Raw genomic sequence first — 9,591 nt, 5'->3', positions numbered from 1 at the left:
TTGAGTCCAAGTTTGTCCTAGCCATCTGCATAAAGAATATACATGCCCTTGAAATGTTTTGAGACTCCAGAAGGAGAGGAAGGCACACACTCTTGGTGATTCCGCCCTTAAGCACTGCTCCCCGCTCCCCAGCTTCCTATTACCAGGACCTTCCTTCTTTAACAAAAGTACGAAGAACACACAACACAAAGTCAAAGATGTAAAAAGTAGAAGAAGTAAAGTCTTTTGATGACTCCATGTTCTTGCTGTGACTCAGAATTGCTCATTAGGGCAAAACCCCTCACACCGAATGAGTTAACAGCCAGCCTGTGGGAGCCTGTTGTCATTGCTCTGAAGGTCCAAGGTTGAAGTGGGTGTCACTAACACATGCAGGCTGGATCACCCCAGTTCTAGCCCCACTTCTGAAACAAGGATTCTGGTATTTCTGTGTTTCCTTTTCTAACTAGACAGTGAATCCCCGATGGAAAGGATGAGGCTTTCTGTCTCTGGATAGCCACTCACTAATGGCAGGACTTTCCAAACAGCCAGCTCCCTGAAACAGGACATTAGGTGTTGCTGACTCTGCAGCTGGGAGTGGGGGGGGGGGGGGAGGGCAGAGGGTAGGCAGACACAGAATCAATGGCACAGATTCTGGGAGGTATGTAAGCAATCTCTCATTTATTAAATGAAGGGCTCAGGTATTTATGTGTGTGCTGTGTGGCAGGCTTTGCTTGCAGCTGCCCTGGCGTTGCTTGGTTTGGCCCTGGTCTTACATCGGCAGTTGTCATCTTGGGGGTCCGGTTTTAGGATCCTCTGGGTCAGGATGCTACTGTGCATGTCAGAGCTCTTTGTTTGCTTAAGGCGTGGCCCAGTGCTTTCGGCCTTACCCACCTCAACCAGGCACCCGTTTTTCTTGAGCACATACAAATATTTGGTACCAGGATTCTGACTCCACAGCGGGGTCGGTAGCAAGGGCTCCATGTCTCAGAGTCAGAGGAGATGGAGCGATGGGTGAGAAGCATTAATGCTGATGGGAGCTTGTAGAATGGATGGAGGGATGGTATGTGATTTTCCCTAGGGATATGTGAGTACATATCTACTCACCACTGATAAAGCAACAAAACTAAAACTAAACCCAGGTCTAGCTTGGTGAACCAGTAAGTTTATTGGGGTTTCTTAGAGAAGTTACTCAAAGGCAGCTGCCTCACCAGAAAGCTCACCGCAGCATGGATAACTAGCTATGAAAGCTACCTGCTTGTCTTGCAGGTACCTCTGATGGAGGAAAGTCTTCATTCCACAGGACCCATACTGCTCTTAAAATCTTGGGGGAGGGCCCTGTGGATTTTATAATTTGTGAGCTTCCCAAGTCTTACACATTTCATGAATTTCCTGAGCCATGTGTGTGTTATCACCTTCCTGGTGTTATGAGCCTCTTCCTCTCCTCCTAGGAGGGAATTCTTTGAAGGAGGTGAAACAGTTCCTCAAGGAAGATGGTGAACTTGTTTCTCATGTCCTCCAGAACAAATGACCAGAAAGTAAATGAACTGAAATGGTAGGAATTTACTATCGTCCAGTTCTGGAGGTCAGGGGCATGGGATGCATCTTCCTGGGATGACATCCAGATGTGAGCCGTGCTGTGTTCCCTCAGGGGGCTCCGAAGGAGAAGCTTACTTGCTGTCTTGCTTTTTAGAGGCCACCTGCATCCTTTGGCTCCTAGCCCTCTTATTTCCTCTTCAAAATCAGCACTTCAGATTTGTCTTTGATTTCTGACATAGCCCTGGTAGTGTCTTCTCCCTTCTGAGGGCTCTGATAATGATGACGACGGGCTGAACCTGGTCCATCCAAATAACCTCCTCTTCTCAAGGTTAACAGAAAGGCAGCTGGAATTCTACCCACAACTTCAGTTCTCCCTTGATGCATAACATACTCACAGGCTCTGAGAGAAGGGACATGTGTACTTTTTGGTGGGAAGCATTCTTTTACTACGAGGGAGGCTCCCAATGGTCATTGTAGTGTCGGCACCCTTGTTCGAGATCAATACTTGAGGAAACTTGACCTCAGACAGTTTATGTGAATTCCAACTGTTGGCTCCACGGGAGAAAAAATTCCCCTGAGCCCTGGGCTGTTGGTCACTGGAGCAGCAAGCAAAATTCTGTTGGAGGCTTGGGGCCTTTCCCTCCAGTTCCCTTTGCTGTGCCTGGCCTCTTTTTTTTTTTTTTTTTTTTTTCTTTCTTGAGGGATGATGCCCCTCCATGGACTCAGAATGGACTTGATCCCGTCACAAGAGGCTCATTGCTTGAACAAGAGCATGGACTTTTAGAATTGCACCTTCTAAGTGCCCACTTGGGGACGTTGAACTTTAGTGATCAAGGACTCCAAAAGTCTGAAATCCTCGAAGTTCCCCTTAGGAACTCTACGAAGAAGGCCTAAAGAGTGAGCACCTGCAGCAACCTTTTCTGCCTTAGTGGCTGCTGTAGATTTCACCCTATGGTTATCCTGTCGGATGAGGCTGGCACCTAGAATTAAAGAGGACTTTAGCCACTGGGTAGTCACAGTGATGGGGCCGGTGACTCTGACATACAGTTCCACTCTTAAGGCAGAAGGTGGGCAATAAAAGACATTTTCAGTCAAGGTCAATGCTGGAGGGGAAGATACAAGACTTGGTGCATGATGTTTTCTCTTGGAAAGAGCAAACCATGATCTGGGGGAGCACATTCCTAGAGGTGGTGTCTGGATCTCATTTAGAAAGTTATCACCCCCCCCCCCCAGTTGGCCGATTCTGTCAGCTGCCTAGCAGTTCACCCTACCCTCTGCACCTAAAGACAGAAGCTGGCCAAGGACAGGATCTAAGGCCTTTTTACTAGAGAAGTAAATTCTTAGAACTCCAAGATGAATCCAGTCTGTGAAGAAAGACAGGGCCCTGAGGAGAGACCTTGGGGGCCACTGAGAAAGGCAGCCCTGATTCCTGGAGGAGCATCAGGAAGAGACCTCGGTACATTGTTGAGTTATGGAAAAGTCACTTTGGCGTAGTACCACGGTTTCCTTTCATCCCTAGCAACCAACAGGTGAAAAACCCTGTCCTCAAAGACGAACAAAAGTGGAGCAAGATGCCTGTATCCAGGTGAGAACCAAGGTCCCGCCGGCTGAGGTCTGGGAAACTGGGGGTCACCAGGCCTGAGCTCTTTTTGTATTAAATAGGGCAAGTCCTTCATACCGTGTTCTCTGAAATAGATGGAGCTTAAGACTGGGAAGGGTGAGGGAGGGGCTCTGTAGCAGGGTGTGCATGGGTAGACTTTGACAGAAGATGCTGAAGCAATAGGAATTTACTGAGAGCTCGAGGGCATGTCGGGGGTGGGAGTGGAGAGGACGGTGATGGTGGTGAGCAGAGAGGTTTCATTGGAAAGAGACAGAAAATGTGGCCACCAAGTTCCTGAGGAGACTCACTATCCATTGATGAAGACTAAGATTTAGGTTATTCTTCCAATTAGGCTGGCTACCAGTCTAAGGGGCATTGCTTTTGGAAATGACTCCTAGGTGGGTAGTGATGACTGATAGTGGTCCTATCCCTAAAAGGGGAGCCGAACCCCTGCTGGCCCTGTGTAGGAGAGAGACCTAATGTGTCTTTTTTCTTTTTTCTTTCTGAACCCACAGTTGTAGCTAGAGGGCAGGTCCTGGGGGGAAGCATCAGTTCCAAGGCACACCAGTATCTTCCTGGGTTCCTGCTTCTCCATAGCCATTTCCAAGGAGGCTTCCCCAGGTGAGTGCCTCACACGTCCTGCAAAGTGAAGTCAGGAAGTGAGGGAAGGCTGCCAGCTGCTATGCACTATGACAGGAAGTGACCCTGCAAGCCACCTGGGTTCCAGTGTCCTCTGCATCATTCTCAGCCACTGGACGTAACTGTCAGATACATTCCTGGGTGTTGGGTTCTCCTGCCAGGAGGTCCTGGGCAGAGAAGGCTGAATGTGACTTTCTTTTAGGAATCTGACTAAGCTAGAGAGGGCGAAATGACTTATGAAGACTCTTTCTTCTCCCCTTGTGGCCTCAGACAGCTTCTAAGATGTGTAGACTGGATGATTAAGAAAACTTGGCAATGATGGAGACAGAGCAAGAGGTAAGCGGTAAGGTTTTTTTTTGGGCGGGGGGGAGTGGGGTAGGGTGGGGGCAGTGGTCAGCCTCTAAACTCCTTGTCATGGTGGATAAGAATGGAAGTGTCCTGGGAAACCCATCGGAGAAACTGCAATGTCAGAGGAACAGGATGGAGAACTTCCCTCAGGCCTGAGATGCCCATTCCCCACTGGACCCAGTCTGTGTGTCTGAGAGAGACCTTGGTGACAACGTGTGTGATTGCCGGAGAATGAAGACTGGGTCTTTAAGGCTCAGGCCATCTCGGTTGCTCTACGCCTTATTTGAGACAGGGTCTCTCCTTGAACGTAGAGACTTCCTGGCCAGTGACCCTCTGGGATCTTCCTCCTGCCACCTCCCAGGGCTGGCATTATAGGCACATGCCACCACCTCTGGCTTTTTTTTTTTAAACCTGGGTGCCACAGATCTGAACTCAGGTTCTCAGGCTTGGACAGCAAACACTTTACCTCCTGAACAGCCTCCCTAGTCCAAAGATTTGAAAGACCTGTAGACTTTAGCAGTGAGAGTCTAGAAAATACGTGGTTAGAACCAGGCATTTCTGCAGGTGGGAGAGTCTTAGCTGAAAAACACCAGTGCGCAGCACTGCCCATTATCAGGTTACTTTGAGTTACTGGAGACCAAGGACGTGGGAAAAATTGAATCCATCTTTCTTAGTCAGCTCAAGCTGATGTTATGGATACTGTAGACTGAGCCACTTATAATGAGACATTTATTATAGTTCTGGAGGGCGAGTCTGAGATCACGTACCAGCATGATCTTTTATAGGGACACCAATCCCATGCACACAGACTCCATCCACATGGCTTAATTACCTCTCAAAGGCCTTGTCTCTGAAAGCCATTACATTGGGGATAAAGTTGGAACACATGGATTTTGGGGCAACATATTAAGTCCATATCACCATTTCTAGAATTTGTTTGACACCACTAATTAGGTTTCTGGGTTTTTTTTTAAAGTTTTATTTTTACGTGTATAAGTGTTTTGCTTTCATGAATGTGTGCCACGTGTGTGCCTGGTGTCATCAGAGCTCAGAAGAGAGGATTGGATCCTCTGAAATTGGAGTTACAGATGGCTATGAGCCACTATGTGGGCACTGGGAATTGAACCTGGGTCCTCTGCAAACACAGCAAGTGCTCTTAGCTGCGGAGCCACCTCTCCAGCCCACATCTGTTTCTTGTTAGTTTGTTTTGTTTTCCAAGACAGGGTTTCTCTGTGTAGCCCTGCCTGTCCTGGAACTTCCTCCGTAGACCAGGTTGTCCTGGAACTCAAGAGATCTGTGCCTCTGCCTCCCAAGTACTGCGATTAAAGGTGTGGGCACCACCACCACCCAGCTCTTGTTTTGTGTTCCTGTGTATGAACATATGCCTTTCTGAGTGTGTGGCACACATGTGCTGGTACCTGTGGATGCCAGAAGAGGGAGGTGGACTGATTCCTTGAAGCTGGCTTTACAGGCAGTTGTGAGCCGCCTGATGTGGGTACTGGAACTGAATTAGAGTCCTCTCGAAGAAGGAAGTCCTCTTAACTAGCTGCTGAGCTGTCTCTGGAGCCCCATGTTTCTGTGGGTTTTTGTTGTTGTTGTTTTTTCTTTGTTTTTCTTTTTTGTTCATTTTTTATTTTAAAAAAGTTTAATTACATTTCTTCTTTCCCTTTACTCCCTCTAAACTCTTCCACACTCTCCTCTCCACTCTTCTTCCACGGCCTCTCTTTTCATTGTTATTGCACGTGTGTGTGTGTGTGTGTGTGTGTATACATCTATATTCCTAAATACCACCTGCTCAGTCCATAGAATATCATTTGCATGTGTGTTTTTAGTTTTTATTTTTATTTATTTATTATGGTTTTTCGAGACAGGGTTTCTCTGTTTAGCTTTGTGCCTATCTTGGATCTCATTTTGTAGACCATGCTGGCCTCGAACTCACAAAGATCTGCCTGCCTCTGTCTCCCGAGTGCTGAGATTAAAGGCGCCCGGCTAGTTTTTATTTTTAAACAATGAAGTTTTTTTTAAACTTATTCACTATGTATACAGTGTTCTGCCTGCATGTATGCCCGCACGACAGAAGAGGGCGCCAGATCCCATTACAGATGGCTGTGAGTCACCATGTGGTTGCTGGGACTTGAACTCAGGACCTCTGGAAGAGCAGCCCGTGCTTTTAACCTCTGAGCCGTCTCTCAGTCCCCTAGTGTAGAAGTTTAATGACAGTCAAGTGACTATTTGAAAATGTGATATTGTAAGAGGATTTAAAAATGACCTAATGTGTCTACTTGACTATTCACCTAGATGAGTGGTTCTCAATATGTGGGTCACCATCCGTTTGGGGTAGAATGACCAGGGGTCACCTAAGATCATCAGAAAATACATATTTCTGATGGTCTTAGGAACTGAGACATTGCTCCTCTATCCATTTCCAGGAGGATCCACCCATATGCAGATAGTCTTATATACAAGGACTCAGTGTGATCACATATATGTATATATCATTGGGGCAACCCTATCACATACACCCTGAACAAATACAGGTGTATATGAAAGGGGTTGGTGCCATAACATTCTTATGCGGATCAGTCACACATGTGTAGAGAGCAGCTACTGTATTGAAAGTAGTAGTAATGGAGGTAAAAATGATACTTCAAGAATTATAATTACTGGGTAAATGTAAAATGATGTACTGTAAAATCATCAGTGACTGCAAAAAATTTATCTGCACTATGGGAACTTAATCTAGATGATGATCGGTCTTTTTATAGTCAACTGTGTTGATGTGAGTACTTGTGATAGTAACAAGTATGTAACAGAATGGTAAATCATAGGAAACTTCAATGAACTGGATTGACTGAACTATGAACATATATATGAACACACGCACATACATATAAGCTATGTATCATCTTTTGTATTATTAAAGCTACTGTTATATATTTTCATCAAAGAAACCATCACATGACAATGGATAGTGTAGAGAAGAATGTTAAAAAAGGAAAACATAGTGAGGAGTTTTGTTACAGTATGGTTTTACCTCAATAAGCATGGCAGAGATTGAGAAACCGGAATGTGTTAATTGTTGTGAAGTTCCATCAGCCAAATCCATGAAGCCAAACAGCATCCAGATAGCAAGCACCCGAGCTTTGCCAGCAAGGATACCAGCCATGTTAGAAGCAAAGCGGATGGACTGAAAAGAGAGCCAGCCTTGTCACTGGTGGCAACTACCACAAACAAGATGCAGCAGCCATTGAAGCTTCGCATTTGATGGCACTCAGAATCACCAGAGCTATGAGACCTCACACCATTGCTGAGGATTTTACTGTTGCCAGCGACCAAAGACAGTGTTTGAGTCAGGATCAGAGACGAATCTGTTATGCAGCTGAGTGCAATTTTCCTTACCTAACGACACTGCCTGCTGAAAGGCTCGTCTGCTGATATTCTTGATCAGGTAATCCAGGGAATTAAATCTGCTCCACTTCCAATATTTAGTATCCAGCTTGATGAATCTACAGACATGGCAACCTGTTGAGCTACTGGTCCCTTGGGGTGTATTAATGATGGCAACTTTAAAGATGAGTTTCTTTTTTGGAAACCTCTGGAAACAACTACCACAAGGAATGTATTTGGCACAGTCGGTTCATTTCTGAAAGAGCGGAAGATCTCGTGTTTGCACAGATGGTGCTTCAGCTCTGCTAGGGTGTCAGTCAGGGTTTCAACGCTTGCGACTGAATCACCCAAGTCACTGGGGCTCCCTGAATGATTCACCGGTTAAATGAAGATGCTGACTCAAGAGTTACAAGAAGTAACGAAGAGTATAAGTTCTGTGGAGTTCGTACGGGCGGCGAGCACTTGAAACAGCTGACTGTTTTTGTAGCTGTGCCACGAGTCCAAACAGGCTCTGCTGCTGCTTCACACTGAAGTGAGATGGCTGTCCAGAGGAGAAGCTTTAACATGTGTTTTTGGGCTTTGTGATGAATTCAAAACATTTTAAATCAGAAAGTGTGGTGGTTTGAAAGAAAATGGCCCCCAAAGGGAGTGGCACTATTTATTAGGAGGTGTGGCCTTGTAGGAGGAAGTGTGTCACTGTGGGGGTGGGCTTTGAGGTCTTTTTTTTTTTTCCTCAAGCTTCACTCAGTGTAAGACAGTCGACTTCCGGTAGCCTGCGAGATGTAGGACTCTCGTCGCCAGTGTCACATCTGCCTGCATGCCACCAAGCTCCCCATCGTCATGATAATGGACTGAATCTCTGAAACTGTGAGCAACCCCAAGTAAATATTTTCTTTATAAGAGTTTCTGTGCTTGTGGTGTCTCTTCACAGCAATAGAAACCCAAACTAAGAAAGTAAGACTGCAGTTCAGAGCACTTTTCAGTGATAAAAGTGAATTACAGAAAATAGCTTACTTGGTGGCCGTCTTCAATGAGTTAAACATAACACTTCAAAGACCAAATACAAAAACCTCAATTTATCTGAAAAGATCTGATCATTCCAAATGAAACTTCAGCTTTGGTGTGGGTGTGGGGAAGGATGAAAATAAAATTTGCATGTTGTCTACCTTATCTGCTTTCTTTGAGGAGCATGACATTGAACCTGACAAAAGCATTATAATGATAGTTTCTGGGAAGGAACACTTGTGCAGGCTTGCAAACGAAATTTCATCTTATTTTCCAAATCTACCTGACACCCCATTTGGACTTGCCATTCACAGTCAAAGTTGAAGATGTTCCTGAGACAGCCCACGAGGAGGTCGTTGGAATTATTAACAGAGATGCTTTGGGAATTGATTTCTCTACAAGGCCAGTTACAAAATTCTGGATCAAGTGTTTGCAGTCCTATCCTATTCTGTCTGAGACTGTGTTGAGCTATCATCTTCATTTCCAGCAACAAATCTTTGTGAAATGGATTTCCAGCTCGTTAGTTATCAAGTCTAAATACAGATGTAGACTTGTTGTGGAAAACGATCTTTGTTATGCTCTTGCAAAGACTGCCCCCGAGAATTTCTGATCTGGTGAGAAAGCAATCTCAACCTTCCAACTGACATTGGGTTTTTACTCACACTGTCACAAAAGATAGCAATGTAGTTTATTAAGACTGTTACCAAGCTGGGCGGGTGGTGGTGCTCGCCTTTAATTCCAGCACTCGGGAGGCAGAGGCAGGTGGATCTTTGTGAGTTCGAGGCCAGCCTGGTCTACAGAGCGAGATCCAGGAAAGGCGCAAAGCTACACAGACAAACCCTGTTTCGAAAAACCAAGAAAAAAAAAAAAGACTGTTACCCATGCTACACCATACTTCAAGACAAAATTTCATTTATTTGTAATTAGAAATAAATATTTCACCATATATAATTATATATTGTTTTGTGATTAATCATTATGTTTTGGCTGTGTTCAGTTTGTAACAATGAAAATACATCCTACATATCAGGTATTTACATTATGGTTCATAACAGTAGCAAAGTTACAGTTTTGAAGTAGCACTGAAAATGATTTTT

The 9,591-nt window shown here is 45.1% G+C and overlaps 1 pseudogene; it reads left to right on the top strand.

Annotated features, from left to right (window-relative positions):
• Window positions 1-7,066: 7,066 nt before the first annotated feature.
• Window positions 7,067-9,138, top strand: LOC128124373 (protein ZBED8-like; annotated as a pseudogene).
• Window positions 9,139-9,591: the final 453 nt, after the last annotated feature.

Source organism: Peromyscus californicus, unplaced genomic scaffold (assembly GCF_007827085.1).
Source record: "Peromyscus californicus insignis strain IS unplaced genomic scaffold, ASM782708v3 Scaffold_4__1_contigs__length_199733344, whole genome shotgun sequence".
Taxonomy (NCBI): domain Eukaryota; kingdom Metazoa; phylum Chordata; class Mammalia; order Rodentia; family Cricetidae; genus Peromyscus; species Peromyscus californicus.
This window is presented reverse-complemented; position numbering and strand designations above follow the sequence as displayed.